General features: G+C 33.8%; 1 protein-coding gene across 1 annotated transcript in view; it reads left to right on the plus strand.

The window, feature by feature from the left end:
* Positions 1–4,221: 4,221 nt before the first annotated feature.
* The window catches only part of LOC119634319 (prolyl 4-hydroxylase subunit alpha-1), a 128,716-nt gene continuing 117,200 nt past the window's right edge, over positions 4,222–15,737 (plus strand). Inside the window, exon 1 of the mRNA XM_038028385.1 lies at positions 4,222–4,247. The gene's annotated coding sequence lies outside the window, so the exon portion shown is untranslated. The remainder of the gene's footprint in view (positions 4,248–15,737) is intronic.

Consider the following 15,737-nt stretch of genomic DNA (forward strand, 5'->3'; position numbering starts at 1 on the left):
GTACCTTTGAGTAGATATTAACGGAAGTGAATTATGTCTTTCAAATAATGTCATTTATTGAGGTTACATAATGATGTACTACTACTACTACTACATCAATAAAGTTTACATCACGAACATGGTTTCATTAGAATCAACTAAAACAACGTATGATAACATTCACGTATGCTTCTTATTTTTTGTGTCTTTTTTCTCTAAATTCTTAAGCTTGACTTAATGGCGTTGTGTACCGTTGTGCCGCATTTGATTCTCTTTGATATTCGAGAAATGCTTTGACTACATTTAAGCATATCGACGACAGCGAAGCATTCATAAAGATACCATGATAATGAAAAATATCGTGTTTTTTGTGCATATAAGGGGGGCAGTGTTCGCAGCTTAGGCTGTTCCAAATCAAAGTTTGGTAAAAGTAAAGATTTCAACTTTAGGGTTTTTATGCCGCGGCGTCGTTTTAATGGATGCTCAAAGGTGTAACTGAGCGGAAAAAAGCACAAGTCAACGACACATGATTTACTGAGTTGAGTAAAAAGTCAATGCTCTAAGATGTGGCGCTAAAACCTGTAATTGCATCTAAGAGTAATGGTAACGGAAGACTCATTTGCAGTATTGTTGTCAGTGGTAATGAAAATCCACTGTTCAATGCTTTTACTGAACGCATTTAATATTTGTCTTCTTAAAGAGTTGGTCAAAAGAGTTCGGCGGCCCTTAATTCTTTCCACACTGCTCCTATGTCAGACCAGGATTGAAACATACATCCGCTACATAAACCTGATTGAATCCGTTCAATGAAATTTTTTTGCTTTTCCCATTAGTTGGCCTAATGGCATTAAAGATCGTTGGATGACTTTGGATGCTGTTGAAAAGGTTTGCTATCGTCATTGGAAAATTAATGAGAAGTACAACGCCGTTCTTGCTTTAAAGAGGCTCGTTTAACTCACGTTGTCAATTTACATGACATTCTTGTACATTTATAATTATTCCTTTCAATCCTATGAGTTTTTTTTTTCTTTTTTTTGGGAAAGTTGAAGAGCATATATTAATACAATCAAAATGAAAAAACCAAAAAACCACCCTTTATACAAACCATTATTTTACGCATTTTGACTTTTGGTTTTTTTTTTTTTTTTTTTGCGATAATCCGAGATTTCATTAAGACACTTCGAAGTTGTTCTATGTGAACATAATTATTGAATTTTTTTGATTGACTTACTGTCAGCTTAGAAATGTGATTTTCCTGATTGTCAACGACAATTTTAATTAGTTTCATTGCAACTTTTCCATATGCAGCGATATCGCGTCTCCTAGAAACTAAGCCAAAGGCTGTTAATAGTTTAAAATATACCTGAATGGGTTGAATTTCAAAAAAAAAAAACCGGGTTAATAGGAAGTAGAACGAAAGTAGAATCAAGACGTGGCGAAGAAATCTGTTGGTAACTGATCAGCTGATCTCGAAATTCAAAGTTCGGTTTGGCATAAATATCCAATCAAAGCGAACGTTAGCTATAAAAGCTTGAGTTACTTATGCATGCAGTGGCAGCAATAGTGACAATAATAAGAACCGAGTACTTTTGCCAAGCTTTCCTTTCCATCATCCTTCGGTTCAGTGGTAGTCATATGCCGACCTTTCAAAATAATGCGTTTTATGAGAAGTGATATAAAAAATGGTCCGAGTTGGACTATTTCCAATAGCGTTTGTCCTTTGGCGAAAGCACCTCGATAGTAAAAGGGAGGTTTCTTCCATGTTCTTCTAGACTATATACATCCACTCAAACTTGATACATCCTTGCACCACACGTACTGTAGAACATAGAAATCTAAACATATAAATATAAGCAGCTAAAACAAAGCAAAAAGATAGTAGAAAACAGGAAGAGGTATTCTTAAGACATTAAATACATTTTATGGAGAATTGAAATTCTTTTTCTAAATGCTTTCAAATTTTCTAACAAATTGCAAACTGCGACGTGAAAGCAGGAAAATTTCAATATTTTCGAGCTTCTAAGGTTTTCTTTTTCACCCCTTGTGAAAGCATTTATGAACTTGACACAATAGGGATCAGGAAATATTGTAGGAATAGAAGAGTGGAGGTAGGCAGCAGTGTTCTTGAACGTTCCTCCTAAATATGGCTACGGTCGGAAAGACGACTGCTTATAGATTATTTTAAAGGCGGGCAATATGATTAAAGAATGGCAGGAGGGCCGCGATAGTTCGTTGTGCGATATGCAGGCGAATCCCGGAGGAGTGGTTGGGGAACACTGAAAAAGCCGTGCAGTCGTGTTAAAGGACTAACTTAATGGATAAATCTCTTTTATCTCCCATATGAGGCCGATGCTCAAGGATATCGAAAGTTTTGAGCATATTTTCTTCACCCATGAGGTTCTGAACTTTTCGCAGTGTGCAGTTGAGGGTGTCCAAACAAAGGTTGAAGACTCCCGCCAAAGCGAAAATACTGCCGGCATCGAAAGTAATCAACTCTAAGGCAGAGAGCATCCGAGGGCCGTTGTCTGTCGAAGCTCTATGTTAAACTTCATTCTCAATTTTTTTTTTTTTTTTTTTTTTTGCGAATGCTTATAACATTTCAAACACTTAAAGAGCTAAATAATGTTAACTCGGCTCAGAAGCACAATTTTATATGTAAGTCCCGGCAATAACAAATTTAAGTTGTGGCAATTTGCCAAATCTATGTGAGGGTAGGGTGCATTACCTGAAATACCCATGCCCATAATCATTTTCATCTACATTAAGCGGCTTCTTTTATTAGATATCGCAACAACTGACTCATCATCTATTGCCAACGATATAACGATTGTAACGATTACTCTTACTCTTAAATAAAATGATTCTCAAATTTAATGATGAAATTCTATGGCTTTCTTGCTAATTAGTGTGAGAAGTGCCCGTTAAAACAAAGCCACCAACACAACAATCATTATGATGGGTTGTAGTAACCGGAGTTTATCCCTATTCGTCCTACGTCCTTCGTCGGTTTCGTGCCACAAGTTAATGAAATAAGCAGCAGAAAAAAAAAAAAGCCGAGAGTTAATGACGAGTAGCGGTAGAACAGTAGAGAAGAAAGTTCATGCAATCATTATAACATTCGACTTAAGATTATTGGGCAATTTACCCTTAAACCAAATTGTGAAAATTAACTTAAACAAAGCGTAGATGGAACGAAAACAGAAGAAATAATAATTAAGCTAAACAAAAAAAAAAAAAAAAAAAGCACACATAAAATTCATAAAAATTAAAAACGTGTTGAAATGCTTTACTCTTCTTTTGTTAATAATAAGTAAACAATTTTAATGAAGTTAAAATGTAATAACATTATAAAGCTTCTTGTTTTTTTTTTTGTTTTGTTCTGGAATTTTATTAAAAGAACAAGAAAAAAAAAAGAAGAAGAAGAAAGTATGCAATAGAAAAATTATATAAAAAGAAAAAGAAGCATATGCTGTTTTCAAATGAAGCTATAAATTATACAAAAAATTTCATAAAAATTTCAGAAAAAATGCAACAAAAAAAAAAGGAAAAAAATAATCAAATAATAAGGGTAAAAAAATCGTATATAACCTAAGGCAAAAAAAAAAAAAAAAAAATGAAATAAAAATCTCTCTTTCCGTAGATGCCTTTCTATTCTATTCATATAATATCCAGGTTTACAACTTACTAAAGGTGGTCATTGCCAGGAGCAACAGCTTGTTTAGCTTGCGACTAACAAAAAAGAAAAAAAAAAAAGAGAAAAAAAACACAAACAAAAACATAAAAAAGGACGAAAACATTTTAAAGGTGTAGCCTTTCATTAGAAAACAAATGACTCATAAACAATGAAACCAGCCCACTGAATATTTTGCGCCCGTTTGTTTATTACCCGAAAAAGGGAACAAATAACAATAATAATAAAAAAAAAAAAAAAAAAACAAAACAAAACACACAAACAGTTTCATTTTCATTTGTATGAAAACTCTGCAAAGAAAAAGAAAAGACTTTTCCGTGTAAACACAGCAGACAAAGAACTACATCGAGCAAATATGATATTTATGAGTTTTTAATAAAAGCGAAGTCCCACTGTGTTATTAACGAAATGATTTTGTTCGAAAAATGTTAAGGAAACATATTTGACTCGTGTACAAAATTAAAAAAGATTTTTTCATTTTTTCGTTGCAGTTTTCCCAATCATATTACGATCTTCAACCAACCTTCAGAAATGAGGAAAGGAAGAGGCTGCAGTCTAATGTACGCTTGTCCAATCGGTAAGTGTTGTGCCTTTACCAATCGAAAATTTTACCGCATTGAAGTTGGAAATTGCAAACACAGCCATGATAGTAATTGAGAATTATTCAAAGATTCCTTAAGGACTTCGCCTTTACGGCTTCTGAAAACGGTAGAACACAACACGTTACGTCGTACATATCGTAAATTCATAGATCATATGCAATACTAATGATACCTCAATGCAAATCACATTGGTCTTTGTCATCATTATACGGATTTCCCAAATTTAACTTTTATGCATTGGGTTGTAATGCAGTGGGCAATGCTACCTAAAAAAGTCTATTGTGCTCACTGATCCCTTAGTCCTTCAGTTTGTATTCTTATGAATCTCGCGACGCCTTTTTTTTTATTAGTATGATCAATCTCTCTGTTGCGTAACAGGGTGGCGGCCAGAAAGAAGAGCAGGAAAGAGAAAGAAAGTAGGGGAGTGATGGCCGCAGCTCAGCGGGTGCACGCCCAATCGATAATATTACGCCTTTATCGAGTGAGCACTCACTACAGTTACAACCAAAGAAAACTCTACCAAACTTGAGAGTTGTACCCGCGAATACTGAGTTGGTAGTTGCGATTCTTACCTACACGCCTACTCAAGTAGACGTAGGTTCGCAGCGCGCTGCGGTTATGAAATGCTTTCCAAATACCCGATTATTTCTGATTGTACAGATGATAGCCCATATGCAGCAGAAATGACGAGACTTTTCTTTCGTTCCCTCGTAGAATCTCTATGAATAGGTATTTGAAGTACCTATACTTCTCAAATGGTAGCTGAGCGAGCTACGACCCGTATCGAAGACAGTTGCGAAACTTAGGCGGCTCCTTCCTGGTTCCATTGGCTTATGTGCTATGCCGGAAAATTTGACAAATCTTTGAGTTCGCCATCGTCTTGCACTGGCTTGCTTAGTTTTTCTGCGCCCATTGCGCCACTAGGCACCTCGTTACGCCACAGGAAAGTTTCGGACCTTTCGATCAACCCTTTCGTTGCATCTGATGTCTGAATGTCCATGTACGCTCGTATTGGATGCACCTCGTTGGGCTTGTCTTGCTCATTTAGGGTTTATTGTTCACCTTTGCCGGGCCTTTAAACCAGCTCGAACGTCAGAGTGAGTAAATGTTGATTAGTTCTCCACTGCATTGCCTCCTTCAATATTCGAAAGTCTTCTATTAAGCGTAAAAAGTAATGAGTTTTCATAATAGATTTTCTCGTTTTTTTAAATATAAATTTGTATTAAGAATATTTCATGCTAGTGCAATATCAAATATTTCTCTTCTCTTATTTAGTAATTTATAATAAATTATTCTAAGCGATTGCTTATCCTAATAAATCCTTTAGTAAAATCCTTGTAAATTTTTCCTATTAAACACATGGAAGAAAAAATGAGATTTGTTTGTTATTAAATCTTGTACGCTTCTAACAGGTACGAATTTATGTGGATGTAAAAAAAAAAAGAAAAAAATCAAAATCACGTAATAGTAGAAGAGACGGAAAGAATTTTAAGACATTTATTGTGCGAAGTAATTAAGATTGTTTTCAAATTGTTGCTGTTGTTATTATCTTTAAGAGGAAGAGACATAAGTTTCACTTTTAATTCCTTTTACCAAATTTATGGCTAGTGTTGTATGTTGGTGGTACACAAATGCCTTTTAGTCTCAGGTATATATAACTGCGTGTCTCTTTGTCTGTCCGTCTGTCTGTTTGTATGTTGCGTATAAATTTCTTATGCAAATTAAAGGAAAATACGGAAAAAAAGAAACGCAAACACGCAAACGGAGTTTTTTTTACTACAGTTTGGTTCTTCCTTTTTCCCCGTGCAACTATAGAGAATTGAGTTATATTTTCATTTTAAAACGCAAATAGCACAGATTATTTCAGGGTAAAGAGGTAAAGAAAAAAAAGAAAAAAACGAAAAGAACATAATTCACTTCGAATGCCGTAAGTAATCCTTTCCAAGAAGATAGCCAGCCAGGGCCCAGTAAGTGACGGTGGCCGAGAGTTTTGCAATGTCAGCTAAAAAAAGAGTAACGAAAGGCAAAAGAAAAAAAAAAGAAAAGAAAAAGTTTTTCTATGGAAAAGTTGGTTGAATACATAATGAGCGCCGGCATAAAGTTAATTTTTTGCCACATCTGCATTTAATAATTTTAATTACTTACAACATAGAAAACTAATCCATTACATTTAGAAAATGAAAGCAAATCCCTAAGGATTTTCTAAATATTATTTAAAGAGCAGAAAATTACAAATAAAACTTAACGTTTATATGAGCTTTATTCCTTTTTAAGCTTTCTCTTTCTCGCTCTCTCTCGCTCTCTCTATCTCTATCTCTCTCTCTTCTCCGTTCTTCCTATTTGTTTCAACACACATGACAATAATAGCTTTTTCTTTTTCTGTTTTTTTTTTTTTTTTTTTGCCCTTAACTAGTATTTCCGAATGTGTGCATATCTCTATGCATGTGTGTGTGATCAGGGAATAATGATACCATTGGGAGTGATAAGTTGTTTCGGTTTTTTTTTTTTTTTTTGTTTTTCTACTTTTTCAATTTCATTTTAAATTCTTCTTTCATCATTGCATTGCTCAGAGAGTCTGTGTGCGTGTGTGTGTGCCTATGTCGTCCAGGTCGTTCTGCTTTTTTATATTTATGACGTTACATGAGTCTCAAGCGTCGTTTTCATTTACAATCAATCAAATGTATTAACGAGAAAATCCCTCTTGATGTTCTGTTTGTTAGCGTAACGTGTTACACGGTCACATTAAGTGATGTCCTGTTGATTGTTATATATATATATATATATATTTTTTTTTTTTGCTTTTGTTTCTCGCTTTCTGGTTGTTTGGTTTGTCTGTAACAAAGCAAACAAAGCACGTAATTTCGATTAGGTCACACACAATCACGTGAAATTCCCCCCCAAATGACACTCATACACACACACTATCCCCACACACAAAGCAAATGTTCTCGATTAAGAAAGAAACTGGGATTTATATAACTCGCTAGAACTGATTACTAGAGGAGTAACTAAATATTTGTTTGATTTTTAGAAATTATTTATGAGATTTAATTAAGTTATTAATTTCGTGATTGAGAGATAGAACAAAAGCAAGCAAATACCAGCAAACACTAAGCACTATTAAGTACTATTGTTGTTTGCTTATGGTGACAATGTTATCCTCGCAATTGCATAAAGTACGTTATGCAAACTTAATTACACATGTTTTGTATGGTTGTGATAGTCTAGTTTCCATAAAAAAAAAGAGAGATAATACAAAGTACAAAGATGTGTCCACTTATACTTGCTTTGCTAATCTGTGTTGTGTTAAGATATTCCCATGGCCCATGGCCCTTGAGTTGTTCATAACACTGAAATATAAAACCAGCTATGTGAACATATTTCGCTTAATTACTTGAGATGCACTGCGATATACGAAAATATTGTCTGATGTCTTGCATCGCGTTCGAAGAGTTTTGTATTTCGGTGTTACAAGTGTTTAGCGAATCAGTTGTGACAAGTGCGATGAGCATCGAGAGGAGGTACACAGCAAACATCTACCAGGCACTACGGATCCAGGAAGAGAACCAGCTTTACAGATATTCATTAGCAAGATATTGCGTTACTTGGCTAGCAGTAGCTTTGCTTAGGTCTTGATAAGCAAAGAGAAGCCCAATTCAACGGCCTTTCCAACCTGCAATGAGCATAATGATGTGAAAAGTTCTCTTGCGACCAATGTTAGAGTGAAAAGTAGTATCAATAAAATTGCAAGGAAATTAGTTAAGAGAATTAAGATAAACTTTTCTTCGCAACTGAATTAAGATAAAAAAAAAACATAAAAATTAAGTCTAAAGTTTATTACTGTCAATGATTTATGGGAACGCATTTTATCGCGTTAGCTTAAAGCTTATTTTGCGATGAAAAATCCATGTAAGGAAAAGACAATTACAATTACGAATATAGCTATGTATAAAAAAATGAAATATTAAATGAATGTTGAGAGATATAACAAAAACTAAAAAAAAAAAAAAAAAAAAAAAATTAAACTCTTTTTCGAAAGTAATTTAAATATAAAAGCAATTCATTGACTTAACGAAAACGAAATCGAATGAAATGAACAACAACAACAACAACAATATCAGGCTAATAGAAAACAGTTGGTCTCAATCTCGCACACGGAGAGATTAAATAATATCAAGAGCCATAAATATATATTAATGAAAATTAACGGCTTCTTAGCAACGCGTACAACCAATAAAGAAAATATTTCTCTTGAAAAGAGTTTTTCATCGCAAATTCATTTAATAATTAAAATTCATATATATATATATATATATATATATATGTGTATATATAAATATAAATTAAGCTGTTTCTCTCGTAACTCATATTATGCGCCGTATCTTAGTTATCTCTCACTCCTCCGCCAATTGAGAAATATGTACTTGAATGTACTTGAATGTAAGTTTTGAAAATGTGCAGCAGCAACCCCTTAGCTATGCTTTCATTTTCTTCTTAGTCTATTAATAGGGAAAATACGCTATGATATCATCGGTAGAGTAATATATTCACACTTTTTTCAGTTAAGTGATTAAAATTAAAACTGTTGTCTGTCTGTGCCTATGTGTATGTTGTTGTTCACTTATTTCCCTCTTTAGCGTTCACGTGAAATTATAACCATCAACATGATAATAATTTTCAATTTTTGTTAACGGTTAGATGGTTTTATTCTGCCGCCATTATATGCTCTCTTCGTTTACTCTCTTCTGTCTTATCCTGGCATGTTGAACATACTTTACGATTTAATTCTTCTCGACTGCAAACTCATTTATGAAATGTTTTTTTTTTTTCTTTTTTTTTCTAATGAATTTTAAGCGGAAATTTATTTATTGTTTCTTCAGTTTGCCGTTGTTACTCCGATCCTAGAGCAACTACAAGAACAACAATAGCGCAATAACGTATTCAAAGTTAGCCTGATTTACACAATTTCAACTATATCATATTTACATAAGGAAAGAGTGCAAGCAGGAAAGATATAGTCAGACAGAGAGAGAGAAAGAGAGAGAAATAGAGTGCGCGCGTTTTTGTAGAGCGGGAAAAGGGAAAAAGTTATGGTAACCGATTTTAAATTAAGAGTGTGCTTGTGTGTGCGTCTGTGTTGTCTGGTTATCAATGCAAAAGGGTATTTTATTTGCATATGGTTTTGTAATTCATATGCGCATTGAATATGTAAATGAAACTCATATTCCTTTAAATGTCCTTTGCATCATTATTTTGATATAACACATACAGCTTCTGTTTAATTATGTTCATCGACTATGCACATAAATAACGTGCTAACAAAACACTGGAAAATTTCAAATATTTTTATTTAATATACATACATACATACATATATACATACATACAGAAATACATACATATATCGTTACACTTTCTAATTGAAATTTCTCATAATTGTTACGCTAACGATGCGAGTCAACGAAATGTAGGAATCAATATAGCCATGTTTGTCTAGCTGCCAACTTTTATGAATTTATCAAACGAAGTATTGTTTTAACACATTTACGTACGTATGATACATTTATTTATTTAGATATGTATACCGCGACTAACAAGTCGCAAGTGTTGGCGGGTTGTGGGGTCGACCGCAGTTCAGTCGCTAAAGGCATAACACTTATCGTTTGTTTGGACAACACCAACTGGACTGCGGTCACCACTTCCCTATTTCCTTTCTTTCCTCTCTTCCTATACGAAGCGAAAATAGACTTTACTTTCCTACTCCGAGTTTGTTATATAAAGAAGTATTCCTTATGGTCTGTGGAAGCCTATCCTTGCACTGATTTATTTTCCAACTTTGTTTGACAAAGAGAAACTCTAGATGATGTTCTTCAGATTGTAATACAAGATTTTTATAGCTTACACCAACTATAGTACAAGGGTGTATTAAATTTGCGCATATGTATGCAATATCCCGAAGAACTTGGGGTAAAACTATCTTTTAATTCTACCAATCCATTTACAATCACTTTTTATACTGCTTGTCTGTGCATGTATGCGTCTTTTTTTCTTCGTCTTCTTCTTGGTGTTCAGCCTAAAGCTTGCAATTTTGCAGACACTCTAGTGAAATTTCGTAAGCCGATGTGTTTTGGCCCAAGGACAAAAGCTATTGAAAATGATTTAGATCGAACCACTTCTTCGACTACTTCCCTTAGAAAATTTTGTTTTGAAGATCATTCCATGAGAGGTTGTAGAGTTCTTTAGGGTATTTAATGGTGCACCATGCCCCTATAGTGTTTTTACTTGTTTTTTTAAATAGAGGCCATGCCTTTTAAAACCTTCTTGGCAAATTGAAGTTCAGCTGACAAGGATATGATAATAAGAAACTTGTTTTTGTTTTACTTTCCAGCACAGTAAACATCGGCGTCGTTGAACAACAAATCAACAAATAAAACAAAGAAAATAATTATTTTCGCTTCAGCTAACTATTGAATGTCTTTGATATCGAAATAATGCGTTACATTTTAAAAAGGTTTTATTTCCAATCTTATTAAGGATGTCCTGGAAAATTTATATACATATCTGTGGAAAGTTTGTTTATCTTTGCGATTTCTGCAAACCTAGACGGCTTTATTAGTTTAGCTCATTAATTTGAGTCGTTATTGAACTTCCTAATCAGAAGAATAGAAAGGGAGCACTCATTATTAAGATGTCCGGCGCGAAGAATCAATGAGAAATTCTTTGAGATGGTTTTGTGTTTGACGTCTTTACAGGGATACGAACATCAAAAAGCTGAGGATTTTCCATTTATTTTCATTAGCAGATATTTACCAAGCAAGTTAAGTTTTTTTTTTCTTTTTTTCTCCTTACGACGAAAGCGATAAGCGCGTAAATATGTTATTTCGGTCACGCTTTGTTATTAAAAGAAAAACAAAAAAAAAAAGAGGAGAGGAGAGAAAAAAAGTGGACATAAACAATGGCTGCCATTGATTTGTGTTGGTTGCCTGCTTTAAACAGTTTTCACACAATACAATTTTAATGGTTTTTTTTTTTTTTTTTTTTTTTTTGCTTCTTTTTACAAAAGAGCTTTTGAATGATGCTTTTCGTTAACGTGTAAGGAACTGAGGGTGAATGCGTAAAGAGCTGCAAAAATGTAAAGTATTAAAAAGCCATAATTTAAAAACACACCGCTTAACATACACCGCCACCCACTTTTCAAATTTATTTACTTTGACTGTAGTGTCAAAAAGCAGTCAAAAATATTTTTCTAATTATTTCCCAAAGAAAATGAAAATGCAATGCATCACTAGGGACGTACAAAAAAAAGAAATTCATTTTGAATAATTTTCTTCTTTTACACATTATTCGCATCTTATTTTTGTATTTGTATATAATTTCGACATGGTGGCCTAGCGAGCGATGTGATATATTAATATTTTTGTCCCTTTTGCCTTACATACGATAGGCAATCTACACAACAAAACCTAGTCGTAAGCAACCTATTCGAAGAGAGCGGCAGCAAATGGGCAACAAGTGACTGTACAAACATATTTGCAGATCGATAACATGACAACTTGAACAAGTATTATCGACAAGTTTACGATAAATCCCTATATTGGGAAGGTTCAGCTTTCTATATCAGAGAGTCCTTATGTGATGGCTGCACTTGATGGATATTTTATAACCTTAACCTAAATAAGGATATATGCATATATGCACATGTAAACTCTGATCTCTCTAGGTTTCAAACGAGAGCAGACCAAAAAACTGGTATAGACTTGTAACAGTTGTTGGAGAGTCCAAGGACTGCAAATAATTTAATTTTTTTGATAGGCTCCCCAAGTAATATTTTTGGACAGAATTTGACCTTAATGTGGACTTGCTCGACGATTATTGCGTACGTGTTTGATACAAACCCGCTCTATAAGCATAAACTTGCATGGCCGCTATCTATGATGAGGTCAAGATCCTTGTGCGCTATAGCTTCGTAGAGCAAGAACTATTCGAATACACTTTTATTTATTATTCCATTATTCATAGGCCATTTGTCAGGCGTATTAATATTCGCTCTAAAGCGAACGTAGCTGCTTTGTTCTTTATTTTTGTAAAGGAAAAATTTATTAAAATTTTGTTTTGTGATATAATTCTGACATCTGTTTAAGATTTACGACCTTCAACCTTGAGTATGAAATGATGTCTGAAATATGTATTCTCTAGAGTCTGTTTTAAAGTTAAATGCGTAAATTAACGATTGAATTGTATATTCTGTCTTTGTAGCTTTTCTTGAATGAATCGTTTTTGTGGCTTGCCCCGCATGCACGCAGCCAGAGTGCTGTCTTACTCCTGCTCTCACTCTCTCTCTCTCTCTCTCTCTCTCTTCCTCATTATCTATTCCTCTCCTTCTCCTTATCATATATATGTCTGTTTTCTATTTAACTATTCAAAAAAAAATTTTTTTTTTTTTTTTTTTTTTTAGTAATTTATGCCAATTTAATTAAGTAGATCAAACACAAGGTAATTCCGCCGCTATTTCAAGCGGATGATAATAATAGTTAATTAGGAAAAGTTAATGTAGAGAATTTAATATAATGAAATTTGGAATACGTTATTTTAAAGAAATTTCTACATTATTCACTATTTAAAAAAGCTCATAAAGGTTTAGGAAAAAGACAAAGTATTCGCAATCGCGAAATGGAGCCATAGTATGCGTTTTTAGAACGGCCATGTCCCGCCTATGAATAACCAGATAAATATGAATGTAAATAACAATCAATAGGTCGCTCGTCTGTCCGATTGGTTTTTTAAATATTCATAATCGCCAAAATTAAAAGAAAAGCTATATATAATATAGTGATTAATAGGTTCCCGCGTGGACCTTGCAGACTACAATACATTATCGATGCCTGCTTTTTATGGAACGATTTATGATGAACCTCGAAATATGTTACCGCAATGATTATCATCGTTTGATCCAAATTACTTTCCCTGAGACGGTCTTTTGAGATTTGCAAACAAAGACTAAAGTGGAGCAACACGAACTATCGATATGATTGCTTATGTTTCTGTTCTACCATGAGTTTACCATTTGAAATATATCCTTGCCGTTCTCATCTTGCACCAAAATTGTCATGCACTCCATTCTGATGTCCTTTTTGTAGAAGAAGAAGAAACGATTTTCAGAGTTTTATTTTGTGTTTTTTCGTATAACTATCTCTTTTGAGCCAATATCATCAGCTTACATACGACCTCTTATATAACTGGCAATCCACCTATAATTTGTTGTTTTTGTAGGAGAAAAGTTGCCATCACTTTTAAGTTCATCATTGGGTCATTATAACCACTGTGGTGTCTAAAAAAGTGATAGAAAAGATATGGAATGTTCACGCGAATCGTTCGAGGATTGACGCGCTGTAAAAATTATGTGGATATTTTGTTACAACTCTACGCTACATCCAGTAGGTTACTGCTTAAAAGGGTAAGGTTTTCTACTGAATATCTTTTGCTTCTTGTACAATTCTTCCTACAAATTCTCCAATTTTCGCCAGAAGACATCAAGAAATTATAGTTTGTTGGTGGCATACACGATTTACTTTTCATAAAAAAACCACTTGTATGAGGGCTAAGTCATGCATGTGACATCTTTTCACAAAAAAATAACAATATTTATGGATACATTATCCGCATGAGTTTTCAACTCAATTGCCTCAAGACAACATAATATGTGCGAAGAAATGAACACATATATATGTATTAGGCATACATTGTTATTCACATAAACTTAATCAGATTTCATATAAATCAAAACATTGATAATTTTGCAAGTTTTTTTTTTTTATTCTCTTACAATATATCACTTCTGTGAGAAAGTTACAGCGGGGGTCAGTGCACAGTGTATACTTTATCACTTTCAATTTTCGAGCAAGATAACATTCCAATAAGCATTTTTGCAAATTATAAATAATAAAATCTAAGAAGTGGTTCACAAATTTACAGACGATTAAATAATTTTCCTTTTACTTGAACGCACGGAAATAATAAACGCATAGAAGAAATCCTCATCTATATGTATATGTATGTATGCATCACGCTCTACATTGTATTGCATTTGCTTTTGCGTTATATCAATGAGTTATTATCAAATTAATAGAAAATCAAAAACTGTTTATTAAAACTTCTACATAAGTTCTCCTTTTACTTGTATAATAATAAAATTTCACAATTAGATCTTCTTCTCTAGAAGCATAATTCTCATGGATGGGATACCCGAAATGTCGTTTAGGTGACCCAAATTTGGTACGGTTAAGTTGCACGTCACATTACTATTATGGGCCAATAAAAACTAGACAAGGTTGCCTTTATTTTTGTAGGAGCAGTTATTGATCCACTGGATCTAAATTTTTCACAGTAACTCAGTATATGAAAGTAGCACTTTTCCTATGACTTTTGCCAAGAAATTTTGAAAATTTCTTCATATTTTTCCTTATAACGACTTTTCCAAACAAAGCGGTCCGATTCAAAACGCTTTAGTAGACTGTGTCTTTTGTGCGAAAGCCCCTCCAAGTGCCAAATTTTGTCAAAATATATCCAAAAATTTCAACGTTAGACAGAAGAAACATGGATAAACATCAGATGAACGGAATAAATACGGAAATTATTCTCCATCGATCGCGTGTCTGATTCTTCCAGGCCTTATATACAATCCCATTCACTTATAAGAAGTTTAGAATACAAAATGTGCTCATAACTTATACAAGGTTGTAAAGATTTTCTGAAATTTTTCATTTATATAAAACTAAAGCAATCATGAAAAAATCAGATCTTTAATCTCTTTTTGTCAATAAATCGCCATCCTGTACAGATATCGCTGGAAAAGTTCTCTTGAAAAATTGTTGCTCATTATTAACTCATAGACACTGCATATATTAGTTTGGTAGAAAAGTTTTGTCGTCACTTACATAGAGCATGTGAGTTTGAAGATGTTTAATGTGTTCCTCAGCAACGCGACGATGGAAGAGGAGTTCTTTTGCAAAGCGATTAGGTTTGGATTATCCTCCAACAGGGATCACAAAGTGTCATTATCACTTCTTTGAGACTACAAGCTCCCGAAAAAAACCGTCAAACCATATTTGGAAATTCCGAGCATTTATAATTTCACTCCTTAACGTACCGGTGCATTGCTTCCTTTCAGCAACTCATACCACACTTCACTTTGCACTTTGAAGTTAACTAATAAAAGGCACAGAAAGTAGTCTTTCGTATATCCCACGAAGGATAAGTTAATTGATAATACCCAACATGGCGCGTTCTATTTGCTTTCCTTTCGCTTGAGAAATAAAATTACCCAGAGGTACTAAAATGTGACAGAACTTTCTCGCCAACCATTTACAGCCTTCCTAGGTTTGTTGACGTTACCTACATTAACTTGTGGTCTTCGAATTACATATCAATTTCCTATTTGATCAAATTGCTTTCTTTAGTGATGGTAG

The sequence above is a fragment of the Glossina fuscipes genome, unplaced genomic scaffold (assembly GCF_014805625.2).
Source record: "Glossina fuscipes isolate IAEA_lab_2018 unplaced genomic scaffold, Yale_Gfus_2 3, whole genome shotgun sequence".
Lineage (NCBI taxonomy): Eukaryota > Metazoa > Arthropoda > Insecta > Diptera > Glossinidae > Glossina > Glossina fuscipes.